Source organism: Dermochelys coriacea, chromosome 13 (genome assembly GCF_009764565.3).
Source record: "Dermochelys coriacea isolate rDerCor1 chromosome 13, rDerCor1.pri.v4, whole genome shotgun sequence".
Classification (NCBI taxonomy): Eukaryota; Metazoa; Chordata; order Testudines; family Dermochelyidae; genus Dermochelys; species Dermochelys coriacea.
In genome coordinates, this window is record NC_050080.1 from 11980679 (window position 1) to 12000724 (window position 20046).

Here is a 20046-nt window from a genome sequence, read left to right on the forward strand (position 1 = left end):
ACTGGTTTTAAAAAAAACAACAGATTTGTCTCTTCCTTCAAATTGGAACAAAAGTGGCTGAGTAGAGCACTCTTTTGGCAGTGTCTGCAGTTGGGAGCCACAATACAGAACTTCCTAAATCCTTCTCTGAGAACATCACCAGAGTGCTGCCTTGCAGACCAGTAACAAGAAGTAAGATGCAAGAGGTATTAATCTTCCACTTTGCAGAGATGTCTGATTCAAGTCAACCCAAGGCCCCCTAGCACATTTGGAAGCCTTCTGAGAAGTGGAATGAGATCTTAAAAAAATAAACAGATGTTCAGTGTTCTCAGCTGTGAAGAGGCCATTACTGAGCACTGGAATATACTATTCTAAAGTCCAGCACCCAGCACGGTGCTCTATACCTTCTGCAAAATTTGAGTGCCCTCAATTCCCATTTGAATTACTTTCACAGAATCAGATCTTAAATTGGCCATAATTAAAGATGTTGGAACAGAAGTTCTGCACCCCATTATAGTGATTCCATGACATTGAGAAATTCCATCACCTGCTGAAATTGCAAAAATAATACTAGATTATTATTTATATTGTGCCATAATTGTATAGGATGCTTTACACACCTAGAATAAATCATACACTCTGGAAGGGTACTGTCATTCATGAATTTCGGATAGAAATTGTAAAATAAAAATAAAAGTTACCATAAAAAGCCCACAGTCCTTTTAAGTATCAGATTACAGATCTATCCTGCCCTCTGTATTTTAAATACTTCTGAAATGCAAAGTACCTCCAGCCTAAATAGAATGTGAGAAAAATTGCCCCAATATGCTCTAAAAAAAGAATTAAATTAACAAACTGGAAGAGTAAAACTCGACCATCTGGTGCCGAATGGTTGATTCAATGTCAAACTCAGAAGCATATGAAAGAGTGACATACAGTACAGACTACAGAACAGGGCAGATATTTTTGGTGACATCTGGATGCTTTTTATCAACTATACAAACAAGAATTCCGGGGACAACAAACTGTTAGTAATAAGCACTTAGAACATCTACAAAAACAGAAAAATTAAAGCATAGAATTTGGCTAATAAGGATGTATATTTCTTTCTGGAAAGTGGCCCCATTAGTCAGATATAATAGACATTTTTATATGCTGCACTCTGATTTACAACTTTTTTTCAGGTGCAGCTTCTGAATCAGCTCATCACTGAGATGATCTGTCTCTTACCAGTTCTATTCTGGACTGGTTGCATTCACGATATGCTTGATTATAATAGGCCTGAATCAGGCCCTGTCTGAGCTCCAGCCACTTGCCCTCTTTAAGCCCCCCAGCAGAATGAGGTTTTCAGGTAGCTTATTTCTGCTGTGCCTACTTCTAATGGATTTCCTGCTATGGCAGAAATATGCAACATATTGGCTGGGTCTATCATATCTTCTGAGAGGGTCCTAGATGATAAGAGACTATTATTACCAAATAATGGATTATTTAGTGGTAGAGACCTGTGCTTGGTGGTGAAGGTCCCAAATTCTAGGTGTGCTGATGACCTTAGAAAGTGGTGGTCCTTACAGGGAATTGAACTTCCGTGGATCCTCTTATAGACCCTCTTCCTGCTCTCACTTCTATCTTTTACTCTATGATTTCACTGGAAAATTCTGTCTGCTTCTATTGACATAGCTTCTCTTAAGTGAATGTGAACCTAGTAAAGATTGAATTGAAGCCAAACTTTCAAACCCATGATTCCTGTGGGTTTGAAACAAGAACACAAATTCACTCATCCCTACTGAGAGTCTCAAGTTTCCTAGTTTCCACAATATATCCTGGTGTGTCTCAGGCCTGAGATTGCAGAAATTAGTGAAGGAAAGGCAGTGGTGGATCCAATAGTTGTCAAGGCAAGCTTTCCACTACAATAAAAATACACCAGGCATATATTTATAGGAATATAGATTCAGCATGGCACTTAAGCACATGCCAACTGTAAATACCAGAATAGAAAGGGATTACGTGTGCTTGAAGTTAGACACATGCTGAATTGGGAATACTTTGTAATATACATTTCAATATTATACGTACACACTGTGAAAATGACCTAGATATATGGGGCAGATTGTTTATATAATTGAGGCATAGAATCATGCCTAAATTACATATGCAATTACCACAACAGAGTACACAAATCAGGTAACTATGTAAGTACAAATGCATCTAACTGTCCATTTGCAAGTTCAATAGCCTGATTTGCACATGGCAGCAAAATAATTGTGTTAATAAAGTCTATGAAAATCTGGCCCACAATGGATAAATTTATAATATAGTCACCCTAATGGTAGATCTATTTAATTCTGCAGGGGACACCAATCACATGCTAAGAGGTGATGAGGTATAAATATTTACATACTACTAAGATACCTCATGTTATCGCATACTCATGTAACTCAAAGGAAAATGTAAAAGTGAAACATTATTGCATCAGGTTTGAAAAACTCAGTACTGAATTGTACAGTGGTCATATTTAAACTTCACAGTTGCCATCTGTAGGTATTGAATCTTACTCTGAGATTAGTGGTAATACAGTGGTAATGTTACTAGCATTGTCATGACAAAATTGCAAAGATGTTATTGTCCACTGCTCTAATAAGTTTCTATCGACTCTTTTCTTTCCTCAGCATAAAAACGCTAGTTTTGTTTTCACTTTAAGCTTTTATTTTTCTTTTTTTTCAGTGGTACAATGATTGAAGGCCATACTCCATGGGAGAATAATCCCAATATCTACTGACAAAGAATGTGGTTTCTATACTAATGTGCCACAAGGGAGCTCTCAGAGCAGGCTCCTTTATCTTTATTCAGATGTTGTCTCGGTTAGGTTCCTTTCTGAGTTTATAGAGAGGACTAGATATCTAATTCTCATTTTATACTTCGCTCTGGGAAACACAATAGTGATAGTTTTTCTAAGTAATGCTATTTACCAAGTTTGCTGTGCTGGGAGGAATTGAGGCTTATTGAACACTAGAGTGGAAGCTTTTTTCTTGTGGTGATGGCACGTCAGACTCCAGTGCATGCTTCTCACCTTGTTCAGGCCCAAATGTAGAACACAAGGTGGGACAGAGAGCCAAAATGAAAAACACAAAAATTATTCATGCAAGAAACTTAAAATACTCTGGGATTCATTCCTTTACAGTAAATAATTCTTTCTATAGCCTCAGTTCAGGTATGTGTGGGAGTAGAACCAGGGACACGAGAGCTGTGGCTTGGAGTGGCTTCCCCTTAATAATTACTTGGGGCCTGATTCTGGTCTCAACCCAGTTTTACACCAGTATAATTCCAATGACTTCAGTGAAGTTACTCCTTATTTACACTGGTTTGTAGTAAGATCAGAGTTGGAGTCTTGGGCCCATTAAATCACCTCATCCTCCTTATAGCTATCCCTGGGGATGCTGAGGTAATGCTAAGGAGGCTCAAGAAGAAGGTGCTTATCCCTGAGGGCTGAGGAATTGATGATGATTCAGTCCCTTCCACAGATGTGTGATAGCCTCAGGGTATTTCAGATGTGCTAACAGCAGAGCTATTGAGCTGGAGATATCTGCCTCAGTCTACATCCCAGATGGGATCTCTGCTAATGTAGGACTTGATCCAGCAAAGGGCAGAGCAACCCCCATGGGAACTGAGAATAATCAATTCTCATCAAAACCACTGGAAGCTGAGTGTGCACTACATTTCCAGGAACTGATCAGCCCTTTGCAGTGTCAAAGATAAACTGGGGTCAAAGATGAATTGCAAAAGTTAAACATTGAGTTAAGACCCTATATCAGTTCCAATATCACATGTGAATGGCTTTCTCATTCATATTTTCTTTAATGACAAGTTTCAGAGTAGCAGCCGTGTTAGTCTGTATTCGCAAAAAGAAAAGGAGTACTTGTGGCACCTTAGAGACTAACAAATTTATCTGAGCATAAGCTTTCGTGGAAGTGAGCTGTAGCTCACAAAAGCTTATGCTCAAATAAATTTGTTAGTCTCTAAGGTGCCACAAGTACTCCTTTTATATTTTCTTTACTATTTTTATTATGGTGGCCCTAGGGGCCTCAATGGAGATTCAGGCCTTCTTGTGCTAGATGCTGTACAAATGCATAATAAGAGTCAGTCCCTGCCCCAGGCACCCAAGACCTTAAATTAAATAGATGAGATAGGCCAAGAGTGTGAGAGAGGAAGCATTATTATCCCTATTTGGTACAGGGGGAACTAAGGCACAGAGAGGTCAAGGTTTGGATGCACAAAAGGAATTGGGCATCGTGACGCTGAGCATCACCATAGTCAACTTTTAGGCCCCTAGAAAATCACTGTGATTCACAAGACCTGATTTAGGCACTTGCGTTATCTATACAGTGAGTGGGGAGAGATGCCTTAGAGTGTGATTCAGAAAATCAGCATGCTAGGCTAGCCCATGGGAGATGCCAGTCAGAGGGGAGTGTGCTCAGGCCCACCCCTCTCACAGAGATAGGTTCCTAAATCCAGGCTGCAGGGAGATGCCTAGTTCTGCTAGTGATTCTCAGCTGTGAAACCTCCTCTGGAGTTAGACACCTCCACACCATTCTACCGAGAAGCCACCTCCTCCCTCATAACTTTTCACCCAGTGGTTAGAGCACACACCAGGGATGTGGGAGATCTCCAGTTCAAGTCCCTCCTCTGCCTGGAGGGGAGGAGGGATTTGAATTGGGAACCTACCACCTCTCAGGTGACAGCCCTAACCTCTGGGCTATGGAATATTCTGATGTGGGGCTCTGTCAGTCTGTTGTGCTCTGGATAAAAAGAGTCACTGGAACAGGGAGACGAGATCCTGGGTCTCCCATATTCTGGCCAAGGTCAATAACCAGCTGGCTAGAGAGTCATTCTCATGCTTGGGCATACCCTCTACATCCTACTGGTTAGGACACTCACCTAAGAGGTGGCAGATTCCAATTCAAATTCCCTTTCTCCCTTTGGCAGAAGGGGGTGACTTGAACTGGGGGTATCCCATATCCCATGTGAATCCCTGTACCCTGGGACTAGCAGTTATGAGGGAGGGCCTGCCGCTGGGCTGTTTTGTGTGAACTGGCTCTGAGCTCGCCTACTGTGTTGGGACTGGCATGCAACGTAGCTGGCCAAGCGTCTCTTTTCCCTGTCTGTGAATTGCTCTGAGGCTTATGTAGGAAGTAGGCATCTGGATGCCTAGAAGGAGGCAAAAGTGCTCATGCCCAGAGGCAGAAATATAGGCATCTAGGGAACTTTTTCCTGCAAAAATTTAGGAGCTGAGTGAGTTTAAGTGCCTACAGCATTCAGGGGGAGTTTTGTGCATCGCAGTGGTCCTGAAGCTGGGATTTAGGTACCTAAAACAGCGACTTAGGTACCAACTGTTTCTGTGCAGTTTGGCCAAAGCAACTTGCCCAAGTTCATCCAGGAATTCCATGACAGCTAGTTAAACCCAGATCTCCTGAGTCTTAGCCCTGTGCTTTAACAACCAACAATGTCCTTTGCCTCTAAGGGGGCTTCGAGGGAATTTTTCCTGAATAAAAACTGAGTCAGGACCTTAGGATTTTGCCCTAAGAAATTAATGGGACTGACATTTCACTACTGAATCAGGCTATCTGTAAAACATTCATGTTACTAACACAAGATGGACACCCACAAGGCTCTGTGCACAGGCCAGCCTGAAAATAATCTCTGCTCTAAATAGCCCTTTATTCTCTTCTTGAAATGTTCTTCATTGCTTCTTTGTTGGTTTCTGATGTTTTGTGCTGATATAAAACTAATACTAATAAAAAATGGTGTGATTCAAGGATCAAAAATTGTGTCGGTCAGGTTAGGACCTCAGTGGTTAGTAATGAGGACTAATACTTCTTTGTCCTTGATGATTATATGCCAAAAGCATGAAGGACTTTGGATGACATATTAGGGGGTTTTATTTCCAGCATTGTTCTAGCCAACAGGAAGCTGAGGGAAAAAATTGCAATGGTTCCATTCAACATTCAAAACTTGTTTTGAATAAACAGGCTTTGAAATCAATCCTGAATGCTGTGGGTTGTGGCCCTGTGCTATATTTCACAGTGAGCTAGTTTAGCAATGGGAGGATTAAACTAAAACAGCTTTAAGGAAAGCTCAGTATTTGTTCTAACTTCCTAATCTCTTAATTATCTTGAAACCCATTTTAAGATTATTTAATATTCCTACCTCTCCAATAAGGATTCCTGTCTCTGCATCCTGGGAGCATATTACTGCAATAGAGAGGAGACTGCAAACTTGCTTTTTATAATTATTTCAATCAATTTTATTTGGCTGCAACCTAGACCCCAATCCTGCAAACATATTTGCACAGGAGTAGTTGAACTGAGTTCAGTGAGATTATATGCATGCTTAAAGTTAAACATGTGCATAAGTGTTTTAAGGATCAAGACCTATGATTGTAAAATAAAGGAAATTGCTTCTTACATGTTTGCTAGGAAAAGTCAAGAGGAAACAAAGCAGCTCTCCAAAACTGCTTCATTTCCTTCTCTCAGGAGAGAGTTGAAGACTAGTGGAGGATATTCAAGGGTTAGGAAAAGCCAGTGTTTTTTCATGTTGCCTTTAAACAATACTTCGGATCATAACATTCAGAAATCTTGCTGCCCAAAAATAAAGATGGTGGTCCAGATTCTGATCTCAGGTACATGAGTGTAAATCTATTTGAACTGCACTCTGACTTCACCAGATTTCCCATGGTGCAAATAGGTCAGGCCAGGGCTGGCTCTAGATTTTTTGCTGCCCCAAGCTCCGAGAGCACAACTGCCCAAGCAAAAAAAAGGATGGCCAGAATGCCGCTGCTGGAATTGTGCCGCCCCAAGCACGTGCTTGCTTTGCTCTTGCCTAGAGCTGTCCTGGGTCAGGCTCAAGCACAGAATGTTTCTGGTTGAGAGAAAGTGTAACTAATCTTGATTTCTTGTGGCACCTTAGAGACTAACAAATTTATTAGAGCATAAGCTTTCGTGAGCTACAGCTCACTTCATCCGATGAAGTGAGCTGTAGCTCACGAAAGCTTATGCTCTAATAAATTTGTTAGTCTCTAAGGTGCCACAAGTACTCCTTTTCTTTTTGCGAATACAGACTAACACGGCTGCTACTCTGAAACTAATCTTGATTTATCCAGCTTTGTCCTATGTGCACTTTGCTTTCATTCTTCTTAGCTTAGACCTTAACTTTGCTGGATCTTGAGCTTACTATGTTTTTTCTCAGCACTTCCTTGATGTTACAATCTCTGTGACGTGCTGCAATTCATCCACAGTGTTGCCTTTTTACTTCTCGAATTTACCTCCCCAATTCACTCATTGACAGTCTCTTTACATCCCCACTTTCTGAGTTCCAGAGATCCCAACATGCTGTAGCTAGACTGCTCTCCCACTGCAGGAAGCGCGGCCATATCGCTTCCATCTTCCTTTACTGGCATCTAGCCATTTACATCATCTTCAGCTCAAAATTACATTATTCACTTTCAAAACTTGCTACTGAAGCTCTCCCCACCCCACCACATCTCTGATCTTATGCCCTCTAGCCCCCTGCTCACTCCTTCTCCTCCTCCGGTCTTGGGCCTCCACTCTTTGCCATCCACAGTCGTGGGGCAGGAGATAGTGCTGTCCCTTGTGTTAATCTCTGTCATTGGAATTCTGCCTTTTTCCTTACTCCCCATTCTCTGGGAAACACTTCCTCTTTGCAAATGTCACATTAAACTCTTTTTCTTGTAGCTCACAGTGAAACACTGTGTGATACTGTGTAGGAAAGATGCTCTATACAAATAAACTGTATTGTCTCTCTGGTTTGTGATATGCATGTTAAACAGTGGCTTTTCCTGCTGCTCCATACTATATCATTAGGGGCTATTTAATTCCAGCAGGGTCTCCAATTTTGTGCCAGCCTCTCCCTGGACTAAGGAAGTTTCATCTCAAGTTCCTTACAGATGTTGTTTGGTAATAACTAGAACTGGGAAGAAATCCAGATGCGATCAAATTATCTGTCATTGTTTCCATTCCTGCCTACATGACCTTAAAGTAAATGTTAAAAAAATAGGCAAAGAGGAAGGAAGGAAGAAAGGATATAAAAACTAGAAATTCTTGGTTAAAAAGGTACTTAAACATACTGTTTTAATTTTTGTTCAGAATTCATAAAAATGTCACTCTTGTTATCTTAGTTTCTGATTTTCCCCAAAAAAGTTCCCTTAAGTGTACTGCTTGAGTGTTGTTCTGGTCTCACAGTCTGTGAAAGATGGAATGGGCTCTTGTTTGTGTATGTGGCTCCTGTTTGTGCATCAGCAACTTTGCATTTGCAGGGACTTTTGAGGATTTTTTGGGCACTATCACTTGTATCCACAAGAAATAATATACAACTCTTAAGCCCATTTCCATGTACAAATTAAGGCCAACATGAAGTTGCTTTGGTTGGTAACAAATTTTAGCTGTGGTTTCTGATTCTGTGAGCCAGCTTACGTGCCGGCTCGTACTCTCACAAGAACACACGCACACATTTTGCATCAAGCAAAAGGGAAGCTCAGCATGCTAATCGGTTGTACGTAAAGTGGGCTTTAAATATCACAGTCTGGCTGAAAACTTGATGCAAAATCTCTCAGAAGAAAAAAGTATTTTAAAATGGGGCACCAAAAAAGGGATGAAACTATAAAAAGGGATGAAAATATAAAGTGTTTATTGTGTGCAGAGACCCCAGTGTTCACATCTCTGAGGGAAGTTGTGTGTGTATTAGCAGGCTACGTTTGTGGACTGAATTGACTAGTTTGTAGAGCTGGTCAAAAAATGTCAATTAGTTTTCATGGGAAATTGTGATTTTTTTTTTTTAAATTTCTTGCAAACATTTTTCAGTTTTTTGGCTAAAATGGGTTAAAGAAATGAATCCAATACCTGAACATTTTCCAGAGTTTGAAAAATACTTTCAGTTTTCAAATATGAAAAATAGTAAAAACAAAACAAAACTGAAAACTGATTTTTTACAGAAAAAGTTTGTTTCAGTTTTTTGATGAAAATACAAAATTTTGACTAAAATGACAATTTTGGTTTGGTCAAAATGTCATTTTTCATTGAGAAAACTTCCATCAGTTCTACCAGTTAGTTGTCCAAACCTAGGAACAACAGAATAATCTAATGTGTGTTTTTTATATTTTGCTTTTTTTGTGGCGCATTTGAAGTTTGTTTTTAGAGAGACCAAGTTACATGAAGTAATTTATTTATGAAGCCCACAAGACTTCCCAGGGGCTGAAGCAGCAGGATGATAAAGACAAATGGGTAAAATGTAAAGCCCAGATTTTGAAGTCCTTATACAGTTTTACATTTAACTCGAACAACAGTGGCACAATCCCCTCATTTGGTCTTGATTGACGTTATGTTATGGAACATGGGCAGCTATTGTCAGTAGGACATCAAACAGTGACTGCTGCCAAATGCTATTTTCTCATTTAACTTTGTTTGCTGTAGCTCAAAATGGAACCCTTTCCCTAACTAGAGATGGACTTGAACAGGAATGGTGACTCCAGACCGCTTTCATTTTTGGGAGAATTTAGATTCAGATCCCAGAACTGAACTTGCCATTTATGTTTTGGTTAAAGCTCAGGTCTCAAACCAGAAGGGTCCCATCTTCTATTTGTGCTTGGGGTGCTGTCCAAATCTTGTGAGAACAAATCATGCGAGATTTTTACCCAGATTGGCCAACATCTTGTGAAAACAGCTTGTGAGATTGTTACTCTTTGTATGGTAGGAATCTCACAAGGTCAGTTGATCTGAGTTTTCCAACATTGGGGCCAAAATCTCACAACCAAGTCCAGCCTGGCCTTCAGTTTCTGTGTGAAACTTTTTGATGATGAGAACTCCTTAAAACAGAGAGACAAAGAAGAAGAAATACTCTCCCCAAAACCCTTGTAGGGTCCAATCTAATGAGACACAGAGCCCCTTCCAGCACAATGGCAGAGCTTATCAATTCAGAGGATTGTACACAGTCCCAGACTACTATTTTATGTTCTGTCTGTCACTCTTTCTCTCTCAGACAGACAGGTCAGCCTTAGGCTTGCTTATACAGGTAGTAGTAATAATACATAATCCCCTCAAAATGTTCAGAGTGATCATTGTGCATCATTAGCTTCTGCATCGTGAGTCTAACGGGGATATTCAGGTTTGCGCTGAAGACTGAGTGTAACAGAAGAGTAAACTGGCCAGCTCGGGCTCATTATCTTGAAGCAGCTGTTTGTTGCCCAGAGGGAAGAAGTATTTGCCACAGTTCTGTTTAACAGGCCAATAATCTAATGTGTGTTTTTATATTTTGTTTTTTTTGTGGAGCATTTGAAGTTTGTTTTCAGAGAGACCAAGTTACATGAAGTAATTTATTTATGAAGCCCACAAGACTTCCCAGGGACTGAAGCAGCGGGATGATAATGATTAATGAAGGCAGACAGCATGTGGCAACTCATCCCAGCCTAGCTCAGCACAGGCTCTGCTCACTTATGAGGAGTATTCATCAGGCTGCATGGTGGGGAGGGCAACAAGAAGGATATGCTAAAACATTACATTTCAGTTCCAAATATCCTACCGTAGTGAGGGCACATGCTGCATTTGTAAATCATGTCATGGAGGGGAGGTGTGTGCAGCAATTTTCTCAGGGAGCAAGAGTGAGCCAAGAAGAAAGCGAAAGCACAGCCTTATAAAAGCTGTTCAGTGAGTCAGCCATCGGCCAGAGTCCACATATCTCTGTAGAATGGGAATAATGATACTTACCCACAGTCGTAAATCACATTGAGGTCTATAAAGGGGTTTATGATGGCTACGTTAATTACTGTTTCTAGGGGCGGCCCTAACGGATATTGTGGCCTCATTGCACTGGGCAATGGACAAACACATAGTAAGAGACAGTATTTGCTCCAGACATCTTACATTAGAAATGGTGAAGTGACTTAATTAAGCTCATGAAGCAATGCCAGGACTAGAACCCAGGTCTCCTAACTTCCACAAGCCATTGGACCATGATGCCATTCAATATTAACTAACCTCTTCTTTGAGCCAGTGCCCTGGCTTCTTTAACAGTGTGAAGATGTCTGTTTTGGAGACAGAGGACAGCACTATTTTCTTTAAGCAGCATGTAATTCACCTGACAGTGTCGGGGCAGTTCTAGCCACCCCTGCCCCTGCCCCACAGGGAACCACAGCTGTTCTGCGCAAGGAGATGGGCAGCTGTCAAGCAGGAGTGTGCCAGCTTCATATCACCAAGTGAGGAGGGGCTTGTGTGAGGAAGTGGCCCGAGATCCTCTGGGTTCATGACCATGTGGCTCCAGCAGACACAAATCTTATCATAGGAGATGCTCCCCCTGGCTGGAATAGTGGCTGCAAGAAGAAGAGGTTTCCCATGCCTTGCCCCCGGGTTGAACTAATGGTGAATTCCGCCTGCTCCAAACCCCATGGGGTTCCCCTTACCAAGCCTATTGATCAAGGCTTTGTTCCTGGGAGGAGGGGGTGGAGAATTTCACCCACCATGCATGTTCAAGCTTTTCACTTCTGTGCTCAGTGCAAGCTCTTGGCATGTTCCTGTGCCTGCACTGAGCGGGGTAGTTCTCACTATATGATTAAGGCAGGAAGATGTCTGTCCTCAAGCTGTCCACTTGAAATAGTGAAGACTTATTTGCTGCCAGAATCTAACACAGCAACAATAATGAAAAAGCTACTCCCCCAAGCCTAAAAGAAAGAGAACTAGCCCCACTCCTGAGCTGCTGAAATGTTCAGCTCAGAGAAAGCTCGCTGTGATATGGTGCAGTGGGAGTAGCATTTATGTAATACTTATGCAGTACTTTCTCCCCTATACTTTTCAGCCAGAAAAGGGGTTGTGATTCTTCTGCTAGTTACTGCATTAATACCTATCAAAGGCAAAGGAAAATGAGGGGGAAAAGGCAACAAGAAGGATTTAAACATTTCAGGCCAGATCCACAGCTGGTATAAATCAGTGCATCTCCATCAGCCAGTTGACACCAGCTGTGGATCTGGCTCTTCATTCTTTATTGCCACACAGTTTGAGATGTTCTTGAGCAGTGATTACAGAGTATAAGTAAATGTTTAGTCACCTATATTATATGTGTATGGCGTAGAGCACAAACGCACCTCTACTCTTCGTTCGGGAGCAGATTTCAGATTCAAATAGCTGGTGAGTTTTAATTGTCTCGGGGAACTCACAGAGTAAATACTCTAGAGCTGGTCAGAAAATGGGAACGGGGTGGGATTTCCTTGGGAAGTTTCAACATTTAGCTGAAAATCTAAAAACTGAGTTGTTTGATTATGGGCACCTGAAAATCAAAAATTGTAAAATTTTGGCTGAAAATGGAAAAACTATCCAAGATACCATCCTAGAGAAATCCTGATCCGGAGCTGCCCTCAGAAGAGGCCAGGTCAGTTAATAGACCTTCAGTAACAAGCACCACACATCATCCTCTCGAAAGCAATGCACAGACTGAACAAAGAAGGGCTGGTGAGGATATCGGCGTGCCCAGTGGCAGATACAGTAAAGAAAAAAGCACTAGTTCTCATAACACTACTAATCTCCAAAACAACTCACTGACTCCTAACAAGCATTTCACCCAGCAACTGTGAAATGTCTTTAGATCCATAGAGCTCTGTCATTGGCTGCCAGTGATATCACACCTACACCCTGTCTACACATGAGGGCTAGCTGGCTCCTGTATTTTCATTTGCAAATATCATTGCATAACAGTGAGAAAAGATTTAGAGCCACCCCTTTTAAGTGGATATTGTGCTTCTTGCGTGGTGACACGGTTGTTCAGAAACATAGCAGCCTCTTGTTCCTTATTGTACGTAACAAGAGTAATGCCATAGACAATGGAGGGGTTGACATCTGAAAGTGGGTAGGTGCAGAATAAACCCTCTCTGACTAGGAGGAGTCTCCACTGACCGTAACATACTTAGAGTATAAAAGAACCCTCTTTTACCAATGATTTATCTTAGATCATTTGAGGTTTATGCCCCCAGGTAAAGGGGCAGGGTGGTATAAAGAAGCTGTAAGAGCCCCAGGTTCGCTTGGTGGAACATGAACCTGGTGCAGGATCTCAGAAGACAAGGATCCCTTCACAAGCCCCAGGGTAGGGGATGTGACAAGGGAAGGGCTGGCAGTGAGAGGGCCATGTCAGGTGCAGGGCTGCAGCAGGTAGCGCAATTCTGGGCAGTGCTGCTGGCAATGGATGGCAGAGACAGTTTGCCATAACTTAGACAGTGCTACAAGGCTGGGGGTTGCTTTGGCCCTAGGAGCAAGGCACAGCACAGCACAGAACCTCACCGTCAACTGCAGTATCTTCCTCCCACCAGGAGTCTATATTTTTGATACATAAATGATTAAATATTACCCAGGCTTTTGAGATGGAAAAGGTAGCCAAAAACTCCTCTCCCCTCTCACTGAAACTTTAAGGGATTCAGATAACTAAGACTCAGATCCAAAGCAGTCTGGGATTTTCTTTGATTATTATTATTTATTATAATTTATTAATTGGATTGCAGTAATGCCTAGAGGTCCCGGCCCCATTGTGCTAGGTGCTGTACAAACAAGTAACAAAAAAGATGGCCCCAAAGAGCTCACAATCTAAGGATAAGATGACAGACAACAGGTAACTCTAAGAAAGATTCCCAAGGTAACAATGAGATGGTTGTGATAAGCAGTGGTCACAGCACACCATGGTCAAGTTTTTGTAGGCATCTCAGCCGAGGTGAGCTTTAAGGAGTGATTTAAAGGAGGACAATGTGGTGGCTTTGCAGATTTTTATGAGTGTCTAAAATCCATAAACTCAAAGTCTTTCTGGTCTGATTTTGCAAAACCAACACCACCCCCAGGTTTTTTCCTCCCTCAAATTTTGGATCTCAAAATCCTATTTCTTATTTTTTCAGGAAGGTAGAAGTTAACTGTTAGACCATTGTGCTCTTCTATATGAGTCAATTCTGCTATATTCAACAGAGTATAGCATCTGACTAAGATGGAGCAGAATTTAAAGGAGGGAGGGGGAAGGAACGGCACAGTGCTTAGTATTGTGCCTGTTAATTGCTCCAGTTCTTTCATTTATTGTGACAGCTTTCCATGATGCATTATCACGCTGGTGGTTTTTATCCCCCTTTAACTGCTTTGGCTTAGTTTAATTTCTATATGTTGCTGCAGATGGGTGCACTGAGCACTCAGCACAATATGAGAGTAATAGGACTGGTCCCATTTGACCCAAGTGCAGAAGAGAATTTTGATCTTTGTTTTACTGTTCCAGCTCCTTGAAATGATAAGAACTGACAAAGCTGATGCCTGTGAAAGCATCCAAGGGCATGGTCATTGCTGCTCTCCTGCTCCCCTCTTCTCCCTCTGCTAATGCCCTACAAACAGTTCGTTATTGAGTGATTGCATTGTAACATCAGAGCAGGCAAGAGGGCTGGGCTGGGCTGGGTGTCATGGGGGAAACAGAGATGAGAGACAAATGGGAAAGCAGGGCTATTATAACAGACATACTGCCTATAGAAATAAAAAGATTCAGTACTCTTTAGCCAACAGGGTTTATTGAACCTCTGTTATCTACCATGGCCTTGAGCCTGCAGGTGACTGGGTGGTGGACTTCAGTGGTATACCTATCCATGCTCTAGAAAAGCCTAAGATAGATAGGTAGGGAGTGCAAGGCTGTTCTGTTTTATTGCGAGTGAGCAGAAGTTAGGTATGGACTCAAGTGAGGAGGAGCAATATGCATTTTTTCAGCACTGAAGAGATACAAAACTCAAGTCTCTTGTCCCTTACACTCAAGAGGGCAGGCCTGGGTCCTGGGCATGGACTGGCAATCCTCAGCATGCTAATAAGGTTCTTGAGTAAATCACTGTTTAGTCTGCATTGTGTCCCATTTTGTGCCTGGTCAACAAAGGAAATCAGTCTCCTTAGTATCCCTACTAGGTGGCTTAGAGCTAGATTTTTAAAGGTTTTTTTGGGCACCTAAAGATGCAGATAGATGCTTGGTGGGATTTTCAAAAGGGCCTTGGAATCAATAGGAGTTAGGTGCCTAGATGCTTTTAAAAAATATCACTAGGCACCTAACTATCTTTAAAAATCTGGCCCTTAGTCATTTAGCTCAAGCCATAGAGGCTCATCCTTTTGTATTGGCAAGTTTTGGGTTCCATCTCTAGTGACAACCAAGATGAGAGATGTTCTATATTTAGCTATGTGTGGCCTTCTAAGACTGCTCTCTTGTGGCTGAGAACTGCCAAAAGCGGAATCATTTTGACCAATCCTTCCCCCCCCGCCCCAATTTTTGGTTTTCAGTTTACCAGGAACAATTGAGGAAAGCAGATAGTTTCTATGACAAATGTTGTTTAGTTTAAAATCCAATCTTCAACCAAAAACCCAATTTTGTCACTTTTATCTCTTTTCCTGTTTCTCATTTTCTGTTTCCATTTTTCTTTGTCTTCTTTCCTTCCATCCTTCGTACCCTTCCTCCTTCCCTCTCTTTCCCCTTCTCCCACTGCATTCTGTAACTTCTCATGTCTTTTCCCATCCTGTGCTTTCCCTTTACCTCCTGCCCTTTGTTTCCATCACTCTGCCCCTCAAATATTAAAATCCCCAAACAGTCTATATTTTAGGCCAACAATGGGGTAGAGATGCAAAATGTAGATCCAGATTTGGAAGACCCCCCCAAATTCAGGGGAGTTCAGATTAGATCCTGGGAGAGAGATGGGTAGTTGCATAATATAGTTATTCTTTAGTTTATAGAAGGGCTTAGCAGTCCTTCAGGGCCCCACTGTGTTGGACGCTCTGCACTCACACACACAGTACCTGCCATGAAGATCTTTCAGTTTACATAGATAAGACAGACAGAGTGGTAGAAAGGAAGCATTATTACCTCTGTTTTACAGATGAGAAACTGAGGGAAAAGAGATTTGAGCCCTCAGTCACTCAGCAAGTCTGATCCTAGATCATCCTAGATTTCCTGAATCACGTTTAGTACCATTTCCAAATCTTCTCTTTCCTTAATGTGTATTCTGCTTAGATTTGGGGCTCTGATTCATACCCATCTCTCCACTCAGGGCACCCTGTCCCTATTAATTGACCAAATATGCTGCGGGGATGCTGGGAGAGCTCTTCATGGTGCTTCCAAACAGCTAGGTCCACTCCCGGAGCACTCTTTCGTACTGCTCTTCCACTCTGGATGCTGCGGTGGAAATCCTGCCCCCACTGAAATCAATGGCCAAACTCCCACTGCCTTCATTAGGCCCAGGATTTCACTTTGCATATCCCATCGGAACAGCGGAGAGCTCAAAAAGCCCACTGCCACCGAGAGCATGGTCTACTAGGGAGACCCTCCCACAAGAGATAGAACCAGACCATTGCTCTGACTTGTCTTTATTGACTTTTGTGCCTAAAATGCACTCCACATTAATGATCCACTGGGCAAAGCCTTCTGCCCACATTAATGTCTGAATCAGACAATTATTCCTCCACAGATTATAAATTTAAAATCAGAGAAGAAGCATTCTGTCAATGATTTAAATGACATGACTTGACTTGACAGTAGGCTATTCTTTCAAGATTAAAATGCTCCAAGAGAAATCAGTGGGTTCAAAGGGAGATGAAGGCTATGCTCTATGCCAAGAATTAGATTTGTCTCTCACATAAATATGTTACTCTATTAACTATGTTAATAGTTACTCTTAATACCTGGTTGATTGATAGGTCATGAACTTCCGACAGTAAAAGAGCAGAGATAATGAAACAAAGGAGGGTTTTAGAAATGGAAAGCCAGGGCATTTTTTCAATTTTTTTTTCAAAGTTACAGACCTATATTTCTCTTTGTTTGTGGTTCAAGTACTCAAGCTTGCCAGATTTCTGAATGAGAACCTTTTGTCCACATCCAGTAAATATTTTGGTAGTTCAGTAATATGTAAAAGCGGCAGAAGTGGAAAACATCAATACAGTCAGATATTCACTGTGCCCCTCCACTGGAAATGGATGAAGATATAGGATAACACAGAGACACGATGGGACTATTTAAACACAGATCTCAAGTAATGAAGGGCGCAGTACCTTTTTAGATAGGGATTTTATTGAAATAGTAAGGGAGAACTGTTCCAGTCCTGTTATATCTGTTATATATTAGTTCTTCCTTACTATAACATTAAAATCCCTATCTAAAAAGGTATATAAAATATGCTATTTAAGGAGCGAGATTTTCAAAAGAGCTCAGCTCCCATTTAGGAACCTAAATAAATGGCCAGATTTTCAAAAGATTTCAGCAAGTTGGGTGTCGAGTTCTCTTGACAAACTGCCCATCAGTGTCACAATAGGGTTTGGAAATCTGACTCTTACGTAGGTGCCTAAAAGGGAGCTAAGCGCTTTTGAAAACCTAGCACTAACACTATATTATAAAAGGGCCTGAACCACCACTTTAGATCCAGATCCAGATTTTTCAGAGACAATAATGTTGGGGTCTGTTGGATCCAGGGTTTGGATTCAGGCCCATCCCTATGGTACTACTAAATTGTAAGGCATGTATAGGCAAATTAAACTTTTGAGATGCATTGGCTTGCACTGTCTTATAGGTAAGTCCTTTTGTTCTCAGAGTTTACTGATTTTTACTAAAAAAATTCCTAGGTGTTACAAAAGCTAACAATTTTTGTTTTTTACTGATTTTTTTTTCTTTTCACCTGAACTTTGGCTGTGGCTAGAAAACTGGGGCAGATCCTGGGGGAACCGAAGGGGCTTCCCTTGACCAGCTCAAAAGGAGAGAAGTTGGCTAGGGAAACTGGGCCACTCAGATTACAGAGCTACCATCTCTTCTTCTGGCATGGGCCTGGAAGGGGAAAACATGGAGGAGGCAGTGTGAAGAGATGGTGCCCTCACCTCTTTATTTAACCTTACTTTTCTCTATTTTTTGCTTTTTTTCCCTATCTTCCCATCCCCCCAGTATTAACCCCAGTATTTACTCAGAAAATAGTGAAGTTAATTTTTTGCACCTACTTTCATCTGTTTTTAAATGTTTGTAATAAACACTGATAAATTCCTGGGAGATTTTAAACAACCTAAAACAATAATGATATCAGGCTGGCAAGTTCTGGTGTTGATCTACCTGAAGTATTGCCAGCCCTCCAAATCTTGACTCAGATCCCCCCAAAGATAGAGATTTAAAAATAAATAAATGTTGGATTCTTTATTTGCATACTGGTTTCTGTGCCTTTAGGAGACCCAAGTGGGTCATGTTTTCAAGCTTTTCTCCATAGCCTTGTGGGCTAAAAACATTGGATGAAAGCTGAGATTCTAAAGTAATCACTGAGCTCCAGGAGTTGAGGTTTAAGAAAAACACTCAGGGTGAAATCTTGGCCCTACTGAAGTCGATGGCAAAACTCCCACTGATTTCAACAGGGTCGGGATTTCACCTTCAATAGACTGAGACTCGCAACACGATTTGGTAAGATTTAGCATTTTTTGTATGATGTATATGTATTAACAAAGAAATAAAACAACTGTCTATGCTGTCTCTAAGGAGAGTGAATACATTTAAAGAATCAGAGGTGCTGATATGTCAGAAAGCATTTGCAACTTGTACGATGCTATCACTCAGCCTAATATAGTTCCAGGAGCTCATAAGAACAGGGATGAATTATTTCCATGACTCTTGCTAGTCTAATCACTTTAAAAAAAATGAATTACAGCTTGGTGCATTTTTTGAATGAGCTATAATGCAGGCTGTTCCTTGCTGGGATACATTTCTCTTAACAGCAGTGGAAAGATTATGGACTGGCTTTTCTAGAGAAAATAATTGAGTTACATGTCCAAGTCCCACTGAAAGTCCATGAGAGTTGGGAACTCGCAGGAACACTTTCTAAAAAATCTCATTGTTTATTTTTTAAATTGGTGATTTGAGACACTTCTAATTAGCCTGGCACTTTGATTTCTTGGTAAGCATAGGAAACCAGTAATTTCTTAGCTGGGAGGGAGCATGCTCTAGTGGTAAGAGGGTCTATAGGGGAATCAAGAAGCTTGGTTCTAGTCCCAGCTCCAACACGGACTCTCTCTGAGTTTGGGCAATTCACACGTAGCCTGACTTCTCAGAGAGGTGAGTTCTCAGTACTTCTGAACATTAGGCCCTTAACATTTTGCGCCTTACTTCCCTGTCTATATAATGGGAATAATAAATACCTATCTACCTGTAAAATACTATGAGATTTTTGCATAAAAATGCTGTATGTATAAGTGTAAAGTATTGTTCATATTTTCAAAAGTGACTATGATTTTGGATCTCTTACTTTTTGGGTGCCCAGTCTGAGAAGCCTTAAATAAGTCTGATTATCAGAACATGGTGGTTCAATAGCTTCAGAAAATCAGGTCCGAGGAGTCTAAATCCCATCGACTTTCAATGAGGTTTAGGCTCCTAAGTTCCTAACTCACTTTTGAAAATGGAATGTAGGCTTCTAAGTGACTTGGGCACTTTTGCAAATGTTATCTTTAGACTGTCTTCAAAATCCCACCCAAAATGTTTTCAGGATTGACAGAGAATGTGTTCTAAGGTTACAAAGAGTGTTGGTACTGACTGTAGGATTTTGCAAAACTACAGATAACCCCACATCGAATTTAACAAACTTTTCCCCAACATTTTAAAACCAGAACTGCATGGAATTCTTAACAGGTGCAGCTGAAGTTTAAGCACTTCACAGATGGCTATTAAACCACTCAGCCAAAGCCACAAACTCCCCAAAACAGCTATAAATACAGAAATGCATTCCAGTACTTTGTCTCTTGGCACTAAGAAAAGATTTCCAAATTCTTCTGATTATGCTGCAGTCTGTTGTTTTTTAATTTCTTTGCAGAGTCCTTCTGAGCAGGTCTGAATGTTTCCAGCATGAGGACACTGATCTTGGACCTCAGTTAAGTTTATCTTTGTAAGCCCACACCCTGAGCACAAATTACTGTTGAAGATCACTCCCCTGTTTCATCCTGCCAGACATTAACATTAAAGAGATTTGGGATGTAGATGTTCTTTTGTCCTGCTCAACAGACCCCTGCCTGCGATAAT